Here is a 21,144-nt window from a genome sequence, read left to right on the forward strand (position 1 = left end):
AGCTTCCTGCAGGCTAACAAGAAAATCAAAAGATTAAATTATGTAAACTAATTTAGACTCTTATGCATTAAATATGTGTTTACTGATTAATAAATTAGACACAAGTTTGTTTAAATCAAGCAAATTGCTCACATATTCATTTCATTTTTTAAATCTTAACCACCTCTCTGTTTTTAAGGCAGTGATATAAAGAATAAGGCATAGGTAAATAGAGGACTAGAAGAATAGGAGAAAAGAAGGGGATAATGCAAAGAATAAATCTAGAAAATTCCTTGAAATAGATGTATTGATATTTAAAAAATTATATATATATATGACTGTTAGATCTATTTGCTCTAAATAATTTTAAACAAATTATTTATTTTTATTATATTTCTAGTTCAGGTATCAAACATAATATCTCATGAGGCTGAGCTAATGAAACCTTAATTTAATGTTACCAGGCTGGCCTCTCAGTAAAAGGTAATACACCTCAGAGACACATTCTGACTTTTGAGGGTCCTTGACATTTCCACCTTTGTGGGTACCTTCCTCCAATTAATATTGAAAATATTATGTTTATTATTATAAAGAAAAATGTGTTAAATTATATATTAAACTATTTTAATTGATCTAAACATTTAATTTTTTTCCTTCAGGAAAAAGGCAGGCCTCTTAATACAAGATGGTACAAGTAAATACCACCAAGATGTGTCATGCACTCCTGGGTTTGCTCCTGTATTAATAATAATAATTATCTATTTATATAAAGAGAATATGTAAATTGACTGTCACACCATCACAAAGATGGTGGGGCCCACAGGGGAGGTGAGGTTTCTAGAACACAAGCTGGCTTTGCCCATGGCGGGAGCCAAGTTCCCGTAATGAGCCTTAATGTGCAATCAGCAGCTGGGCTGGGGCAGGGGATCTGAGGCTGCACCCCCTCACTCAGTGGGGCTTGACAGGGACCTCATGCTGAGCCCCTGCCTGGCTCCAGGCCAGGGGACCTCAGGCCACGCCCTCTGCCCAGCAGGGCTTGATGGGGACCTCAGACTGCACCTCCTGCCCAGCAGGGCTTGTTGGGGACCTCAAGGTGTGACCCCAGCCTGGTGCTGGGCCTAGAGACCTCAGGGTGCTACCCCCACCCACTGCTGGGGGACCTCAGGTGGCATCCCCCACCCCAGCGCTGGGAGACCTGAGACTGCACCCTTGGCCCAGTGGGACTTAACAGGGTCCCTGAGGTTGCACCTCCCTCCACCCAGCAGGGCTTGACTGGGGACCTCAGGCTGTGCCCCCTGTCTGGCAGTGCTTGACAAGGCTGGGGCTGACACAGTCAAGTCCTGCTGGGGTCTTGTGTGATTTTGAGGTACACATGGATGGGCGGGGGTTTGACTCTGGTTCCCATGGCACACCCTAAATTCTGAGAGGAAGAAAATTTCATATACATTTTACTAATTTTCTTTCATTTCTGACACTTCTATTATAGAGAAAGGGCAAATAGCAATATTAAAATATTTCCTCTAATTAATTCCCTTTTAATGTGCACAAATTTCGTGCACCAGGCCACTTATACTATCTAATAAAGAGGGGATATGCTAATTGACTCTCACACCATCACAGAGATGGCAGTACCCACAGCCAATAAGGAGGGAATATGCTAATTGACTATTATGCCCTCAAAGATGGCAGCACCCATAGACACAAGATGACAATGCCCAGTCCCTTTAGCCCTACCAGGGCAGCAGGCACTGACCACTCCACTCACCTGACTCCAGAGTCTTCCAGTCCCCTAAGACCCCCAGCTGCCCAGGGCCAGCTCGAGGTGCAGGCAAGCCTAGGATGGTGGCTGCCCAGCCGCCCAGGGCTGCCTGAGGCTCAGATAATTGGGCCCAGCCAAAGCTTGTGCTGCTGGCAGTGGCAGCAGCAGAAATGTGATGGGATGTCACCTTTCTCTGATTGCCGGGTCACCTCCTGCCCCTGAGGGCTCCAGGACTGTGAGAGGGGCAGGCCTAGCTGATGGACTCCCCCTTCAGTGCATGAATTTTCATGCACCAGGCCCCTAGTAATAATAATAATTTACTTCTACATTATCACAGAGATAATTATGTATGTTATATATTAAACATTTTCATAAATCTAAAAATCATTTTGCTTTCTTCTGATTTTCAAAGAAATGAAATTTATGGTCTCTAAAAGGATCCTTGGCTCATGGCCCTTGATCCTGGGCCTGATAGGAAAGGTGCATGCAGACAATAGGATTTCTTCTGGGTCTCTGGAACATGCACTATTCTCTTACTAATCTTTTCTTATTTTATTTTTATTTTTTTATTTTTTAAAGCCTTGCTCCCTCCTCATGGTGGCGAATTCCTACTTAACCATGAAGACTCACCTCAAATTTTATTACTTTGGTGAAGTTTTTTTTTAATCCCTAGGCACACCAAGGTATGGTTAGGACATTGTATGTAACTTCAAAGAACTAAAAAGAAACCCAGAATCTTTATTATTGTGAATACCTCATACTATCTCTTACCACATTTGTTTTTTGATAAACTTTTTATTTTAGAATAATTTTCAATATACTGAAAAATTGCAAGGACACAGTGTTCCCACATACTCCTCGCTATTTTCAGGGACTACTAACATTATAATTGTTGTGCATTTGTCAAAGCTAAGAAACCAGAATTAGTACTTTACTATTAACTAAACTTCAGACTTTATTCTGATTTCATCAGGTTTTCTAATGATATCTTTTGAATTCCTTCTGTTTCAGGACCCTATCCAGGAATTAATTTGGATTTAGTTATCATGTCTTATTCATTTGTATATCTATCCCCTCTGCATTGACAGTGGTGCTTGGTGTAATGAAATGCTAAATAAAGGTTTTGAAATTCATTCTCTCTCTCTCTCTCTCTCTCTCTCTCTCTCTCTCTCTCTCTCTCTCTCTCTTTCTTTTGTATCCATTTTCAAAGACCTGCCATTGTTAATATTTTCACACAAAGCAAGTAGTTGGCAAGTCACAGACTCTTTTACTTAAGCTAATAAATGGTTGTTCTCTGTGGTAAGTTCCAGCGAGACTCAAATTAATGTGCTTTTCTGTTTACAGACTAGTCCAACTTGATCTTTATAGAACACAGACTTACTGAAGCTGTTATTGAAACCCTGCCTCTTAATGGTTCCCTTGGGGTCTACTGGGATTTCTTATTCATCAGATGTTAATTCCTTCACTCTGAGTGTTCTGGGCTTATGTTGATCCAGGTCTAGCAATTTATGACATTGGGGAACTAATATCATAGGTTAAAAAAAAGATGGTGCCACAGACCAATGGTATGCCAAAGCAATGTACCAACTACCCTGTCACTGCTCTCCATAAGTGCTGTCTCCTGGCATCTTTGTTACCATAGTTGCTCCAATGTTTTCATTGCTGAAGCCTATCCACCTTTGTTTTACACTCTGTCCAAAAGCAATATGCTTGAGCTTCTAACCTGTGCTTTCTGAAGATTTAGATGCCTAAATCTCAGAATTAGGTGCTATAGTTCCTTCAGTTTCTAGAAACAGTTCTTCAGATCCTAAGATTAGGCCCATGATCATATGGAATATGTGATGTGATGGTCTTTCATTAAGTTTTGTTCAAAATAACTTGATCTTCAGGCTTTGTTCTCATTTCAAGCTGGTTTGTTTCTGTCCTTTTCACTGATATTTCAGTTATTTTGATAAATGCCTCTCAGTCATGAATGGAACTAGATTCCTTGGAGAACTGCTCTCTCATCTTCAAGTTATGCCTGGGCATCCACAGACATTGGAATGCCCTGAATAATTACTTTATGACTCATTTTAAGATTCTATTCTGACTGATGGTTTATACTTCACATGACATTTTACCATCTTTCTACTCTGCTACTATATAAGGTCCTTGAGTTGGGGAAATAGTTTCTGCATCTACTCAGGGTCTGTGTCAAGCTTTGTACAAAATAAAAGCTGAATAAGTCACTTTTTGGCTATTTATAATATGGAATCATTTCTCCCCATGCAGTGAGTGAAAGGGTAAATTTCATCGTTGGAAGAGCTAGAGCAAGCACATAAAAAGGCACACATTAAATGCAGGATGCCAGCAGATTCTGGAACTCCATCACAATGTTTTAGGATATTTATTTAAATCTGCCTTTTTCTCCATGCATACACAGGCACACTTAGGGTTGATGTGCCCTGGGAGAACTGGCATTTGTCAAGGTTTCTAAGCCATTACTTTTTCTATGGACTCTAGCTGATGCTTCTTTCAAAAAATGTGGAAGGCCTGCTAATTTCTTCTACTTGAAAGAACAAATAGAGGCACAGCAATTAAAACCTGAATGGTCATTCTGTGAAACATATAAGATGGAGGGCATTACTCCCCAAATAAGAAAACAAATACAAATCATCAGTATTCTATGAATAATTCTTAATAAACATGTTGAAAATAAATTTAAAAATTATTTGTCCATTTTGAATTATTAACATTTCCATGCTTTTACAGAACATCATTGATATGGATAATGAATATAGTTTATGGAAAATTCTTTTTATATTATTATTGAACCTTCTGAGTATGATTAGGAACTGAAGAACTCTTAGAGGCCAGAAGTTCAATATCAAGCTGTTGTCAAGGTCATGCTCCCTCTGAAGGCTCTAGGAAAATTGCTTCTTTGTTTGTGTTAGCATCTGGTGGCTACCAGCAATCCCTGCCATTCCTTTGCCTGTAGATGCAATGTCTCTGCCTCCATCTCACATGACATTTTTCCTTCTGTGTGTCCTCTTCTTTTAGGACATCAGCGATTGGATTTAGGGCTCACCCTAATCCAGATCTGAACTTACCGGTATTACTTCTGCAAAGTCTTTATTTCCAAATAAGGTCACATTCTGAATTTTTACTTAGATGTGAATTTTGAGGATGCACTATTGAAACCACTTCAGAGTCCTATGGCCAAAACTGTGATCTAGAATCCAGCCACAGCATTTCAATAAACCCAGAGCCAACATCAAAATGGGTTATAAACATTCCAGTAGTAGTCCAAAGGGCTTCCTTCCTCCCTCACAACACTTGCCTGCTGTCTGCAGGGAAGCGTATAAATCTAGGATGACTACAGATTGGAATGGCTTCCCTAGAGGTGAGCAGTACACATTCTCTAAAAACATCTGTGTCTTCAACGCATTTAGTTACTTTTCTGGACCCCTCCCTGGGAATCCATAGCAACATTTGGGAAAAGAAAATGTGCAGAAGACTGAACATCACATGAGGCAGGAGGGGGTGCAGACAGCAAGCTAGGGGGAATTGCAGAATATGTGACTACACTGAGACTCTCAACTCTTAAGATAAGAAGTGAAGAATCTTGACATATACATTTTAAAAAAATACATTTAAAAATCTACCTTTTATTTAAACAATTCCAAGCCAATCTCAAAGCAATCTCACTTTGTAAGTAATTAACATGGACAATTTAGGCAGAGGTAGGGGAGTACCTGAATTGTAAGGAAAATGACCTTATTTCTCCTTTTAGCCTTGTGGCAGGAACTTTTAAAACTTGTTTGATCCTGGAAGCCCCTCAATTTCTCAGTGTTTCTTTTATTCAGTTGCTCAAGGAAGACTTAGGGAGGCTCAGGAAGCAGGTGATTGGAGGTAAAGACATTAAATTTTGTTGGTTCTAATTATTTCCTTCCAAAATGTGGGCAGAGAGACTCAGGTAGGTCGGATACTGACCATAGGCACCTTTATAGATTCAGACTTACACTTGGATCCTGATGGGACACAAACAGGACGCTATTTGTTTAAGGTATCCTAACATCTTAACTGCCACCACATTTGGCCCCTTCTAAAATGAAAAGCAAGAGCTGTTTAATTGCTCACAGCATCTCTAAACAACAATTAAGAACAGGAATTGAAAAGCACTGAATCTAATTCCAAATGCAAAGGCAATAATTAATGAGAATAAAAGACACTGCTTATTATAGTTTCATTTGGTTCTGATGAGTGACATTGATTGGATAATTACTGTGGATTTCATAATTTATTTCGACATACAGTTTTGGCACATTAAATGTGTAGTATGAGCTTTGTAAAATTGTATGCAGTAGATAATACCATAGAATGACTGGTTTATAACAGTAAGTTTTGGTTTCCTAGAAATATTTTACCAGATTAAGTAGAAATAATATATTTGGAAAAAAATACATAATTGGTGAGCAGGGGCATGCTGGCTGGGAATTCTGGGGTACTTTTAAAAATATATATATATATTTTATTGATTTTTTTTTTTTTTTTTACAGAGAGGAAAGGAGAGGGATAAAGAGCTAGAAACATTGATGAGAGAGAAACATTGACCAGCTGCCTCCTGCATGCCCCCTACCGGGGATGTGCCCACAACCAATGTACATGCCCTTGTCCGGAACCTGGGACCTACGCTCTATCCACTGAGCCAAACCAGTTTCAGCTAGGGTACTTTTCATCACTGGTATTTGAAGTGCTCTCTGCATAGGAAAGTTGTTCTTGAATTTGCACACATTGGGCCAAACATGCTCTGTCAAGTAGTACAGGACTCTTCACTATGGACACTTGTCTATTAGCTCAGACTTTGTCAGGCCCTGGTACAGCTCTGATAACCTGTTTGCTTATGTAGACTTGGCCAGGGTTCTGCTACCAGAAAATTGACCTATGGTATCCAGTTCACTACTATTAGAGACACTAGAAGCATATATTAAACCATGGCCATCCGTCTCATGTAACAAGGTAGAGCCTACTTTGTGGATTATCTATGGAAGATTTTTTAAATTATAAACTACTTGTTCCTACCACTCAATAGGCTTTTGGGCTGTGGATCCAACTACCATTCGGAGTGTTCAAGGGATGGAAACCAATATGGATTTTAACCCAAAGAGTTGGGGACAGTTGGAATGATAAATGTTTTTTCAAACCCAGGCATAAATTGGTTGTATAGTTGAAGCAGCTGCTGTGGGTACCGGATGCTGTCCTCTTGGGCATCTCAGCTCCTGGCACCTATAACTTTCTGTCTTGCTTTGGTGACGGAACCTGCACAGCCCCTGCATGTGGCAGATTGTGGCGCTGGGAAATGGATCCCCTCCTCCCAGCCAGTGGCTGAAGCAGCTGGGGGATTCACACCCTGCAGTCCTGTACCTGGGAATAATCCTGAGGTTCACGTCTGCACATGTTCTGAGCTCTGTGGTTGGATTAAGCTTCAGTTCCCACAGTGGCAATTTAGCTGTTGATACCAACTTTGAAGTTGACCTTCCTTCTCCTGTCTCCCTTCCCTGCTCCCACATCTCCTTGGCATTACCTCCCAAATCTCTGATTTCAACTTAAATGCTGTCTCAGTCTACACTTTTTAAGAGAGCAGTCATCATCTTCCACTTGCTATTACTTCACCAGATTTAAAAAGCCTATTGAGTGTGTATTGAAACAGTGCTCCTTCTTATGTTCTAGAAGGCAGCTCTGCACCCAGATTGTGCTGCTTGCTGCACTCACAGTGTTACTGATCCTCATAGGTCTTCTATGATGAGGCTCAGTCATCTAACTAAGTCAAGTTCTTCACCAGAATCCTAACCCTATCTCCTTGCATGTCACACACCTCAGTTAAATACTTTTATGAGGTGCATTTTGGCAAACAACAAACAGCATGAATGCACCCTTAGCAGGACTTTCTTCTGTCCCCAAATGTCTGTGCCCAGGCAGAAGTGAGCTGCCTACGAAAGTCTCATTGGGGCCTCTAGTCATTCACTAAAGAGGCAGTTAGGAATCAGAGAGCACAGAAAACCTCAGGCAAGGCTGGTTCATTAGTGCCTCAGCTGATTAATCAAGACCTGGTTGCCACTCTGTTAAATGCCTCGAGGTGGAGTTGGAGGCAATCAGCCCGGTGGAAACGGCTTGATTGCTTCTCAAAGTGGCAGTTCGCTTTTGGACACTGTACTTGTTCCTGTCAGATGTGTATTGTGACCTTCAATAAGGACGATGACCCTGCCTCCAAGTGCAGCTCTGTGAGCACGCTATTTTGGAATCTGTTGTATGAAGACAGTTACATCTGAAGAACCAGCTGCAAAGTCCCCGAATGCAATTATATTTTGGTTTCTGGAATGCAGCTCAATTATTGCATTTGTCTTCCTTTTGTATTTAGCTTGGAACAGGCACTCCCACTCAATGTGCCAAACGCTTTATTTTTGTCTCCATTTTTAAAGTGTACATCGGGAAAATGAAGTGTTCTCTTCCCCCTCCCACAGTAAACAGCCGCATAACTGTAATAAGAAGCTTTCTGAATAATTTATAATTTGCAAACAAAAATTCATCTGATTATGCTCATATGACAGACACTCTGCATAACAATGCCTATTATCAAAGAGAGTCTTTCCTTTTCTTCCAGTCTGGTTACTGATTATTTACACAAATTGAAGAGAAATAACTATGTACACTATTACCTTTAAATTATTTTTTAATCTACCTTTTAATCTCTCAAAACTCTACAGGAACAATGTAATTATTTTCTGCCAGTCACTGATGATGATGTATTCAAAAGCGTTTTCCTACGCAGATGAACAAAACACACGTTCAAGATAATATGCAGTTCAATACTTCTTTCTCCAAGGGGATGGCTGTTTTTAGGGTTATATATCAGCAGCAACTCAAGCCTTTGTTATGCTTAATTTTCCTTTGTTACTGGAAAAAAGCATAACATGAATACATACATTTTTTCTTCATGGTCACACAGCCTTTTCTTGTCTCCTCTTGACTTTGTGTCAAATGTGAAAAAGATAATGTTCTTATTTATTTCCAGGTGAAAGTCATTGATTAAGACTTGGGGTCTAACCGGCTGGTTTGATTGGAGCCATTTTGGGTACCAATCAGGAGATACAGAGAGCAGAAGTAATGTTGTTTTTCAAAACACTAGGGGAGATTACATGGATAAAGTTATGACAGTATTCACAAATGAGCTCTGAGGGGCTCTTCATTCATGTTTAAATTACAAAATCTCAAATCGCATGACTGCTATGAAGGTACAAGTCACAGATGGGCTATATTCTATAGTTCTCTTGTGTTTCACTGGACTGTTATTTTTCGTGAGTGAGTTAATTTGTTTTCTCAAATTATCCATAGGAGCAACCTGCTTTCCCATCTTATTGATTATTACCTAATTTTATGTCAGGTTGGTTTTGATATATTTCACCATAATTTGCCAAACTTAGTCATTAAATTAAATAAATACACATCACATGAATTCATGTGTCAGACACCTATTTTCCCAGAACACTAACAATTATTGGGAGGGTAACTGCTCAAAAGTGTTCAATATATGACCTTGATATCTGCCTTCTAGGACTTGAGAAATCATTTGTAAGCAACACAAAATTACAGCCAATTAGGACGTAGATTTTCTACTAGTTTCAACAAGTGGACTTACTTTGAATATCCTCAGTTGGGTAGTTTCCATAGAAATGGGGGTTCATGCTAAAGCTGCAATGCTCATTAGATTAGACAACTACAGGAAACTGTCCATAAAGCTTTGCAAGTTTAAGGGTCACCTGGAACCAGACTCTTGAGAGAAATCCTGCCAAACATTTAGAATCAAGCAATGATCTGGAAATCATTTGTGAACCCAGAGATTCTGAAGTCAGTGTAGCCTGCCTTCCCTTGGAAGTACATCTGAGTTACACCACAGGCCAGCTGAAAAAGCTACACCGTGCTGGGCCTCACCTCTGCTTCTTTCTCATGTCAAGTCCATAAGGAGTGTGGTTAGAGGGGGGCACATGGCCTGGCTGCAGGGTTAGTACCTCTTCTTTACAACCTGGAAGCATGCTGCAAAATGAACATATTGGTATTTGCCAGTGCCTGCAGTGTGCTGGACCTGGGATTAAAAGGGTAACCTTGTGGTGGCACTGGGATCGGATTTGATTGACAGCACACATAGGCTCCCATTATTTTATCTTCAGGGACCTGCACTCTTGGCCCGAGACCATTTTGCGCCAACATTGTCTTTAGAAATTCCATTAGGCTGACATTTCTCTGTATATATTTTCACTAATATTTTAGTTGGAAAGAAGCCACTAGCTCTTCCTAAACTCCTTAGCAGCTGTCAAAGATGAAACTTTTCATTTCATAGGCACCTGGCGTGGATTTAAACCATGCCACATTTTCTCCTTTCAAAAATCATCCCATCGCCCCCATAAGAGCACATTCCTTCGTGGCTAGGAGTAGGCAGACAGCCCACTGAGAAAACTCTGAGTAAGAATGACAAGAAAGAAGACACTGATACACTGAGTGATGGCTGGTATCATCTCCCTCACTGTGAGAAATTTGGCTTCATAATAAGGAGAGAACGCTCTTGCATTGGTGAAATAGTTCAAATAATAAATTCATATATTTTATTTGCCTTTATCTGTCAGAGGTTTCAATTTTGATGAAAAGGAATATTTTCCCAGGCCTATCTCATATGATGAAACATGTCAAGAGATTCAGAATTACCCCAATCTTTAAGGAGAGTGCTAAGGAAGCCGGACTCAGGGCCAGAAGACTATCCCTTGTCTCTTGGAGCTGAGCATGCCTACAAGGAGCTCTGGAAGGAAATTGATGTTGGCCCAATGTCAATTCTCCAGGGAAATAGATGCTCCTCAAAAGAATGGTATGCTGATGATTTTGGTTCCTTTATTATGGTTTAGTTATGTGTTTGGTATGAACACAAGCATCCTTGTGAAAGACAACAGTAAGCAAGATGGGATTGGGCCAGATACTGTCATAGTAAGATCTCTAAAGAGAGACATTTCATTCCATAAATGAGCCCTGAATATACAACTCCACTTTGGTTATATCAGCACTGACTCCATATACACAGGCGTTGACTAATTGAATGTTTTCTTGATGATTTTATTCTCAACATTAAAGTGGTGCTGGAAGATCTCATGAAGCTTTAGGTCTTGGACTTTCATTAATTTATAAGATTCTCATTTCTATCAACCAACAACAAAAGTGACACATTAAACAGTGGCAGAACTAGCAGGAATCCCTTCTCTCTTCGATAATTTATTTGGATTTGACTTGAACTAAAAGAGAACAGGAAAACATGTATTTTGTGAAGAGAGCGGCAAATAGGAAAGAAAAATGTTTTTACAGTTATGGAAATAGACGTTTACAAATTAGTTCATATTTAGTTTTCAGTTTTCATATTTGAAGCTTATGAATCTTTTCCCCACAAAAGAAGAAAAAATCCCACAGGTGCCAGGGCCAGCCTGGCAGGTTGAACCGGGCTGAGGTAGGGAGGTGGGGATTGAGAAAAGAAAGAGACAGAAGAGCGGGGTCGGGAGGACTACAAGTCATCGAGGAACTGTAGCAAGTTTATTAACTCCATAAGGCTTTTTATACACAAGGCACTAATTAGGAGGTCTGTCCAGAGGAATGTATTCTTTGTTCCTCTTAAATCTCTAAAGGAGAGATAGAATTGAAGGACAAATTCTTAGTACAGTAAATCTCAGTAAATAGTTACAGACTTCTTGGCAAGCCATGAAATGTTGCTCTCATTCTACTGATAATCGCCATCCAAACAAGTCAGGGAAAACTGTTTGGGTAGGGGGCCAGCCCTGCTAGCCCCCTCAGATGCAAGGACCTTGTCAGCTTACATCCTGTCACCAACACACAGGTATAGTCACTGTTCATATAAAGGGGTTGAAGGTATGGATGGGGACATGTCCTAGTTAGAAAAGAAGCCTGGGAGAGGTAGAACATTGAGAGGGCCAGAGCATTTTTGTGAGAACAAAATAAGTTTTCATGTGAATGGCCCCTAAGCAAAGCACCTGGATGACAGAAGCTCTCTTCCTCCTTACGGAGGATAGAGTAAAAGATTGCTTTCTCCAATAATTTAATCTTTGTCTTTCCTGGCCTCTGCAAAGTTCTTTGTGATCAGAGAAGTCTCTGATAGTGTCTTTTGCCATTTCAAAGCATAAATGTTTTGGAAAAGAGTTTTGTCATTGACCTTTTTCCATTTTCTTCAGATTATGACAATGATGGATAGGAGGTTAGAGAAGACAAAGATAAGGTGAAAGCAAGGAGTCGTATTCATTCAACAATGATAGCATTATTGAATATGCCACTGACTAAGCTTCTCTAATACACAAAAGGTGTCATTTACAGTATTGTATTTCTCAAAACAACACTACAAAGCTGGTATTTTTGTCCTTATTTTACATATAAATAAGACTGGGCGCCAGAAAAATGATCAAGGTAATACAACCTACAAGAAGCAGCTAGGATATGAACTAAGGTCTGTTGGATTCCAAATCAGTATTATTTCCTATTCTCAGTGGTGAATCTTGGCTGCACAGAAAGGCATCTCTAGCCATCCCATCCAAGTGGGACCAGGGCTTTGCTCTCACATGGTGCCACCTTGACCTGCAATGATTGGGACCAGTGCCAGCAGCAGATTCCAGGGGTGGCTCCAGCACTGGCTGTGGGAGTGAGGGAGGCTGGCACAGGCAGTGGATGGGAGAGGCAGTGCTGGCCCTGATCACCCCTCAGGAGCAGGAGGAGGTTGAGAAGCCTTGAGGGATGATCAGGGCTGGCAGCCTCCACTCACACCCTCTGACTGCGCCAAGCAATCTTGGCCAGCACCCTGCATCAGCAGTGGTTATGACTGGTGGCTCTGGTACCAGCAGTGGGTATGAGTGGGGCTGGCACTGGCAGCAGGTATGAGCACTAGGCAGGATCACGGATCATGGCACATGGGAGCAAAAATTTTAGTAACCACCAGAGGCTCACTCTATGACAGCGACTGACATCATAGTGACCAGTTGTTCGGTTGTTTGGTTGTTCCACCATTCAGTCTATTTGCATATTAGCCTTTTATTATATAGGATATTTCTTCAGAGTTATGTGTGCACTCAGTCCCTTGCAGTTTTCTAAGTTCTGGTTCCCCACCCCAATAATACAGGGAAAGGACTTGAAACGGTGTGCTGGGGGGAGGGTTTGGAGCAGAGGAATTAGCACTGTCAGTCAAGAAAGACAAAGAAACGCAGAGGTGGACTTCTTACACAAAGGATTAAAGTCTCATTCATCCACTGGCCTGCTCAGACCCTCCCATTCAGATGTTCTGTGGTTCTGAATAGAATCTCTGTGATTGTCCCAATGAGTTTCCCTTGAGTATTGTCTGTGCTTTCAAACAGCTGGTTTCTTGAGGCTCAATCAGTGAATAAGAGGAGGCTACAGAAACAGGTGCAAAAACCTGTGGCTGGGGACATATCTTCTTGGCCTTGGTTAACACGCGAATCATTGTGCTAGAGAGAGGAGAAAGGGCAGCAAGTGTTTGATCACCACTCCAGAAAAGCTTGTGGAGGAGGAAGAAAAGGGAGGGGATGTCATGATGCAGCTGCTGAAGGAATGTTCCTTCTACCTTAATCAAAGGTGCATCACCAAGGGATCATGGTGCCAAGGGCAGCACTTTCCAGCTGCTTCCCACTGTTGTTTATGTGGGACATACTTCAAAGAAACATACAGTCTAAGTCAAAGTTAACTGCTAAGCAAATGTGGCTCTAGGTCAAGTCTGCAAAGTCATTATTCCAACCAGTTGGAGATCGGCCATAAAGAAATTCTGACATAGCCACTGATGTTGACATAAGAACAGATTAAATTTAACATAGAGATTCAGTGATGAGCATCTATTTATAATTTTATATATAAGTAGACAATGCACAATCACAAATATATACTCAGACCCCCACTATAAATCTGTCCTTGAACAAAAAGGTTTCCAAGCTTTGTTTCTGAAAATACAATCATATTTAATTTAACACTGTATTGAAGGCAAATAAACCATTTTCAAATTATACTATCCTAAATCACTCTTTACCTCAACTTATTTGGGGATTGGAAGTTTGATGTACACTACCAAATATGAGCACTGAGTTTCAGAATACAGCAATGACTGGTGTAGAAAACAAAATCATTTGATTTCAGCTCTAAAATGGCATATTGCAGGGAATATGGAAAGAGGATGTATTTCATTTACAGATATTAAACTGAAACTTGTAAAAGAACCATAAAAACAAAGGAGAGCTGCCTCCAAAAATGGACAGGAAAGGAGCTGAAAAAAAAGATGACAAGGGATTCAGGAAGTTTCAGAAGCAACTAGAAGAGCACCATGGCACATGGTCTGTTCTCTGTGCATACACATCCCTGGTAGTTCTCTTCTTATGAAGACACCATTCTATTAAATTAGGGCTCCACCCTTATGACTTCAGTTAACCCTAATTACCTCCTTAAAGGTCCTATCTCCAAACACATTCACAGTGAGGGTTAGGCCTTCAATCTATGAATTTTAGGGGGGATACAGTTCAGCTCATAACAGAATGCAAAGAGTCCATGCACAGGTGATTGACAGGTGATTGTAGCTATAACATTTTTAGGATTGATTCTTTAATACAAGAATTTCTCTGATGTACCTTTGGAGCAGAAATTGGAGAAGGAAATGGTCAGACAGGACCAGGGCCATCTCAACATTTGTTGCTATCACTCAGAGTATGATGAACCATATCTGCATATTCCTGGTTTTATAATTACTCACCAGACATAAGACAGTTAGTCAAATAGTCACAGACTATAATCACTTCTTTGCATTTATCAATATCTTTCCTGTTCCTGACTGGTTAGTGTCCAATTCCTCAGGGTCTTTACTACATGGTAGGAAAGCCACATATGGGAAGGTGGATTTGACACACTCAAAATGTGTGTCTGCGAGATGATACCACTAAGAAAGGCTAATAGTATGAACAACTTGCAGGCTATTTTTAGATAAGCACGAGTAAAACTGCCATAACTAAATGGCAATACTGTGAAAACCCCTACTGGGAGTTATAGTTTTCATTCAGTTGAAAAACATATTAATGTGCCATCACCTACCAGGGCTTATTGAGATTCCTGTGCCTTCTGGATGAAGCTGAATTCCACAAGCAGGTTAAATGCAGGCCTTGAAATTGCCATTCAGAGTGCTTTCTGTCTTTGTACCAGCTCATATCAGAAATTGTGGTATGCAGCATTCCAACTTCCTGCTCCTGACACATGTGTATTATGTGGAAGGTATGCTAAATATTGCTGACAATGTGTAACATAGGAATTTAGAAGTAGTCATAAATATCACTCCTCAGGTATTTTATGTTTCCTGATGCACATTGACTCCTAAAAGAAATGTCATATTATACCCAGACTGCTTTTGTCTGCATACAACTTTTGAGAATAATGAAAGGAAAAGTTTGTTTTGAAATTCAAACAACAATGTGAATTCCCCTTAAGAGAATATTATAGTATTTTAAAAAATATATATACTATCTGTTCACTAAATTGGATGATTACAATACAGTATCTTTTGCTTTGGTTCCCATTTTTACTTCTGATACACTGGCATCTACTCTATTCTAGGGTTTGGGAAATTGTTTCTAAATCTAATTTTAGCATATCCACTGCATAAACATCTGAGCCCATCTTTTGAAAAAGTAAGTAGCTTTAAAATGCATGCAGGTAAATAAAGGAGGTGGAGGAAATAAAGAATATATAAGCAAATACAGAAATATAAAAGAAAGGTACTAATATGCATTGAGCAGCATGAAATAATTTTTATTGCAAACACACCTTCTATTCTGAGTAGCTTCCTTAAACACCCCAGTGCATTGAAATATTAATTTAATGTTTATAATTTTCCTTTTTGAGGGGGAAAAAAGTAAAGAGATCATCTTTATAAGAACAATAGCAACAATAACAAACTCCACATTTAATTCAATTTATTTTAATACGTTTTAACAGATATTTATTGAAGGAATTCTGTTTGTGGCTTGAATTTTACAAAAATAGCCCCTTACCAGAAAGTGCCCCCCCCCCACCATGGAGATAAGGCAAATATGTATTATTTATTAAAAAATTGCCAGACTTACCTCAACTAGCATAATCTTCCTTATAATTACTCACCAGACATAAGACAGTTAGTCAAATAGTCCTTGGAACTCTGCTGGCAGCCAAGTATCTGCAGTTGTCAAAAACCTCTTAACTCTCCAATTTCTCCTTCTCTTGACATAAAAGAAGCCTGAACTCTGTACTTCTGTAAGATGGACTTGAGGATTAGTCTCCCAACTTCTAAGTTGGTACTTTCTCGATCAATAAATCTTTCCTTATTCCAAACCCTGATGTTTTCAGTTTTGGCCTTTCTGTGTATCAGGCACACAGGCTTCGGACCAGTAATAGAATGCTTATCTAGGACTTCTCATCCTCCTCCTACTTCTGAGATGCTCCTGGGCCCAATGAGAGTACCTATCTTAAATCCCTTGCAAAACCTATCTTAAAGAAGATTCACTCAGGTAAATTACTGATTATCTGTACTGGTTCTAAGCTCTCTATGTGTTTCCTGAGGCTTTACTGGTTCCAGGAATAGTGGTTAACAGGTCTTTTGTGTGTGTGTGTGTGTGTGTGTGTGTGTGTGTGTGTGTATGTGTGTGTGTGTGTGTGTCCTCTTCCTGTCTCTTAAACTCCAGATTGGCAAGTTCTCATATTTTTAGTATGAAACAGACACACAGAATAGTCTGATTGCCTTAGATGATTTCATGACAGATAATACTATTGTTGCCTATGAGCCCCCATGGAGCATCTTTGGCTGAGATGCCCATTTCTCACCCATTGGCCACACCCTGAGTAATAATAAGCTTGGTAATATTTGCCAAATGGGCTGCTTAATTCTAAGGGGGAAATACAAAAATAGCGAACGTGATGATTATCTTTATTATATGACAAGAAGTACAGTGCCACTCTCTCCTCATCCTATTGCATCTTCCTTCATTGTATTCATCACTCCTTGATATCACATTATGTACTTACTCAATTTTGTCTGTCTCTTTGACTAGATTAACTTCCAGGAGGTCAGGGAATTAATTTTGTTCACTGCTGTGTTTCCAGAAACAAAAGCATTCCCCAAGTCCATTGTCAATAAGTATTTTCTTTAATGTCATATGAGCATGCAGGCTGTGTATACTTTTCCTTCAATATGCAAGGGTTCCCAACATGCAACACAAGATCTAATTCCTAAGATTTAAATATCAATTTAAGGCAATTTTCAGATTTAAGAGGGATTGGTTTTTTCCCCAAAGTTTCACTGTATATAGATATGTCATGATTATTAGTAAGGAACATTTTATTAGAGCTATGAAGAGTGCTTTTACCAGATGAGATGGATTCAGGGAAGAATTTCAAGTTCTAAGACATAAGATAACTTCTTAGAAATTTTGCTCTACAGGCGTTGACTAACACCAGGACATTCTCTTGGCCTTATTACAATACTGAAGAGACTCCTAAGGTGGATTAAACCTTCCCTACACTGATGTCATTTTTGGATAACTCTACAGGGTACAGTTCTTAGTAAGGACATTTCAAAGAAAAATACTTATTTTTATCACCTGGCTCACCATTTCTTTAACTTTCTCTACTGGGAAAAATAGAATATAGTTATGGTGAACACTAATATAAAATAATGTATTCAATTTAATTCCTCATGTGTAGCATCTTTATCTATTTTTCATTCTCTTTATAGAAAAGATTGTCTCTAAAATGTGTTAGTTACTTCTACTTCCAAACATTGAACTTAATTTTTTAAAAATCCACCCAACTCCTTGAAGGCAACAGCTTGTACAAAATCCACCTGTTAGAGGATGCCTCTTTGAATCTTCCCAATGGTGCACTTAGCAAGCTAAGGATCCTGACAGTTCCCCCTAGAGCTAAAAGAGCAGCTTTGCTACAGAACACTGCTAAGCAGTTTCACAAAGGCTATGGTTCTGTGACTTTAGAATAGTTTGGAATCACCTAGAGGGCTTGTTAAACACAGATTGCTAGGCCTTATCTCCAGCACTTAAAATTGATAGGTGCTAGGGCCTGCAGCCAGTTCTGAAGTGATGCTAACATTACTGATTGAGAGACACAATTTGAGACCCACTGCCCCAAGCTACCTGGAAGGCCAAATTTGCATTGTAACTATTACAATCCGCAATAAATTCTCTTTTAATTTCCCTGTGTACTCTGAGAGTTACTCATCAAAAGCTCAAAGGGAGCTTTGTCAACTCAGGATCTGGAATAGTGAGTAAAATCTGACCAAAGGAAGAGTGTACTTTCTTGGTCTGATAACCTTAGCTTTGATTCTGAAATATAAGCCTAATCCTTTATGAGTAACCTACTATGAAAGGTGGCAGTTTTTTATACAAATGTTAAGTATCCTGAACTATTCTAATAGTGGTCTAAAAAGAGAATGCTGCTTTTCCTCACTGTGCCTATTTTTATGAGGTGGGGAATGGTAGGGAAATACAGACTTTCAACAGCACAAAGGAGCTACTAATTACTTTCCATTGCTCTGGGAGTATGGGAAGTCACCCACCATGACACCTCTCTTTCTAGGGAGTAGGCCAAGAAGGGGATTTGGGACCCATGTATGATATAACAGACCTTTCCAGCTCACTTGGGTACGCTAAGGCACTGAGTCATAAAGAAGTGGTTGGAAAGTGGGTCAGCCTTCCACCTTTCTAACTGGGATGCCATCTTGCTGTGTAATTCCTGGGAAGGAGTGTGCTTAAATGGGAACCTAATCAGCCTTCGCATAAGCTCCCCTGAGCTTAGTTGGGGAGAAATTTAGGCCAGGCCTACCTTGGGGGGAAATCAAGATTCCAATAACACAAGATTCCAATAACGTTTATTCCAAGTATGTGAGTTAAATGCAAGGCAAGAGTGAATTGAAGGTAGAAAGTAGAATTGCATGCAGTAGAATTTGAAGTATACAGGCAGCCTTTCTAAGGCCAATGAAAGATACAGCAGTAGCACCTACTGTACTTTACATAAGTGGAGTGATGGCAGAGAGCAGAGCCTTGCTTCTGTTTAGGTAAGTTACAAGCAAGCAAGTTAGGCACTTCTGTATTAAAAGTTTAGACCTATAGAACATTATTTAATCAGGTACATAATCCAATCAACCAAATCATCAAACTAAATGATTCACAAGGAGGGGAATAGTGCTTAAAGTTAATGCAGTTTCTAAACCTGTTCACCTAGATTTTTCTGTGCAAAAAATCAGTTAGTCAATCAATCAAATGGTTATTTACCATCATGGCAGAGACTCTAGACTTTCACTTACTAATTGCAGCACCTAAATTGGGCCATTCCCTACTATAGAGACATTGCACATGTTGAATTCATTTTGAGGCAAATGCAATCATTTGGAACGGCCTTGTTTTTAAAGTAAAAATGTGTTCACATTACAAAACCGCTGTAGCAAAGCATTTCTATTAAAATAGCCCTTATGCTCATGTTTAGTGCTTTCGGGAGGCTGTGTGGCTGGCAGGGGAGGGGGGAGTGGAAAGCACATAAAGGCATTAGAGTAACCATCAAAGATCAAGGGTTTTCCAATTATCAAGTCACACTTAGTAGACAATAGGCTGAGATAAATGAAGCATGGCTTTGCAATTTCATAGTCTGAATCAAAGATTTTTCAGAAGAACAAGAAAAAGAAGCCTCCCCTATGAAATACGCAGGCATTTGTCAATTCATTTGAGAAAGATGCTCATCACAATTCTCCAGCAACTCCCTTAAGTGTTTCCAAGCTTTTAACAGTGAATAGAAAATGTTTATGTGATATGTCTCCCTCTGATAAAGAATTCGGGGGTACATTTGCAAGACCATTTCCCACATTCTCATCCCAAATCTGTTATTCCAAAATTAGGTACCTTATGCTGCCCATCAATGGGAATTCAAGAAAGCTTCAATTAACTAAGATTGTGTTTCTTCGGTGCTTAATTTTAGTAAAAAAAAAAAAGAAGTTCACAAGAAAATAAGCTGTAAGGAAGGATTTTTTTTTCCAAAAGAGTAACTTTCAAAGTATATTCTGAGGTTAAACAAACACAGACCAATCTTTTCTTTACCCTTTATATTTACAACTATAACATTGTACCAAGGTTCTGGAGACTCCAAATGATGCCCACAAGGCAGTATGTGATACTCACTCATCATAGAAAGATTCAATTATGTTTGCTGGACAACATCAGCTAAGGCAGGAAAGGGGATTGCTGTGTTTTAGGAAGATTTTCAACCGCATGAGAGAAAGAAAGCAAAAATGGCAGGGTAGTATCACAGTCATGAAATAGTGAGCATAGTTCATTGCAAAGAATGCAAAGTTCTCAGTAATGTTTCTCTAATATTATTTAAAATAAACTATTGGTTAGGATTAGTTAATTGGGGGTTAGAGCATCAAGATTGCCCTCTATTCTGGCTTACGTTCTATGGTGGTGCTGCCTAACTTTGCAAGGCCTGGGCATACTCAGTGTGTAAGTGGGAGGAGCTTGTTTCCCAAACTCTGGAGGCATTTTGAATTCTTATCTAGGTTTCTGGTCCTTCCATTCAACAAGCTCTTCAGACAATGGTCTTAAAAAATCCTCATCCTTGCCAACGTATTCAGATCCAACAGACATTTATAGTATTACTACTATGTGTGTGCACTAAGAATATTCATATGTGTTAATTAACTTAATCCTCACAAAAATTATGTAAAAAAAATTAGCATTTATAAGTCAGAAAAATGAGTCTTTGAGAGGAAAATTATCTGCCCCAAACTACTTATAAAATAATTTAGGAAAGGATAATTTAAAGCAGTTTTAAATATATAAATACTAGAGGTCTGAAGCACAAAAATTTGTGCAAGAGTAGGCCCTGCGGCCCTGGCTGCCTTGAGCCACCCCCACCCATTGGTCATTCCAGAAAGTTATTCCGGAAGGTCTTTCTGGAAGGTCATTCTGTCGTCTGGTCTAATTACCATATTAGCTTTTTATTACATTGGATATATAGTAGGTGTACCAGTTAATAAGGCAGATTTTTTTCAATAGAAAAAATATGGAGTTACACATATGTTGATATATATGCGATTTTATATGTATGCTATTTTGTTGTATTGACAGCAAGTTTCAAAACTTTATATGTCAAATTTGCTGAGGGTGTTAATATCATAGATATTTTTACTCTTAAAAATGTCAAATTTATTGCCCCCCCCCAAAAAAAATAGCATTTGTGGGAAGTTTTAACTCATTACTTTATTTTGAAGAAAATGTTATAGTATACTTTGGGAAGCTTATGATGAACATGCTCCA

Source organism: Pipistrellus hanaki (genome assembly GCF_964339955.1).
Source record: "Pipistrellus hanaki genome assembly, chromosome: 6".
NCBI classification, from domain to species: domain Eukaryota; kingdom Metazoa; phylum Chordata; class Mammalia; order Chiroptera; family Vespertilionidae; genus Pipistrellus; species Pipistrellus hanaki.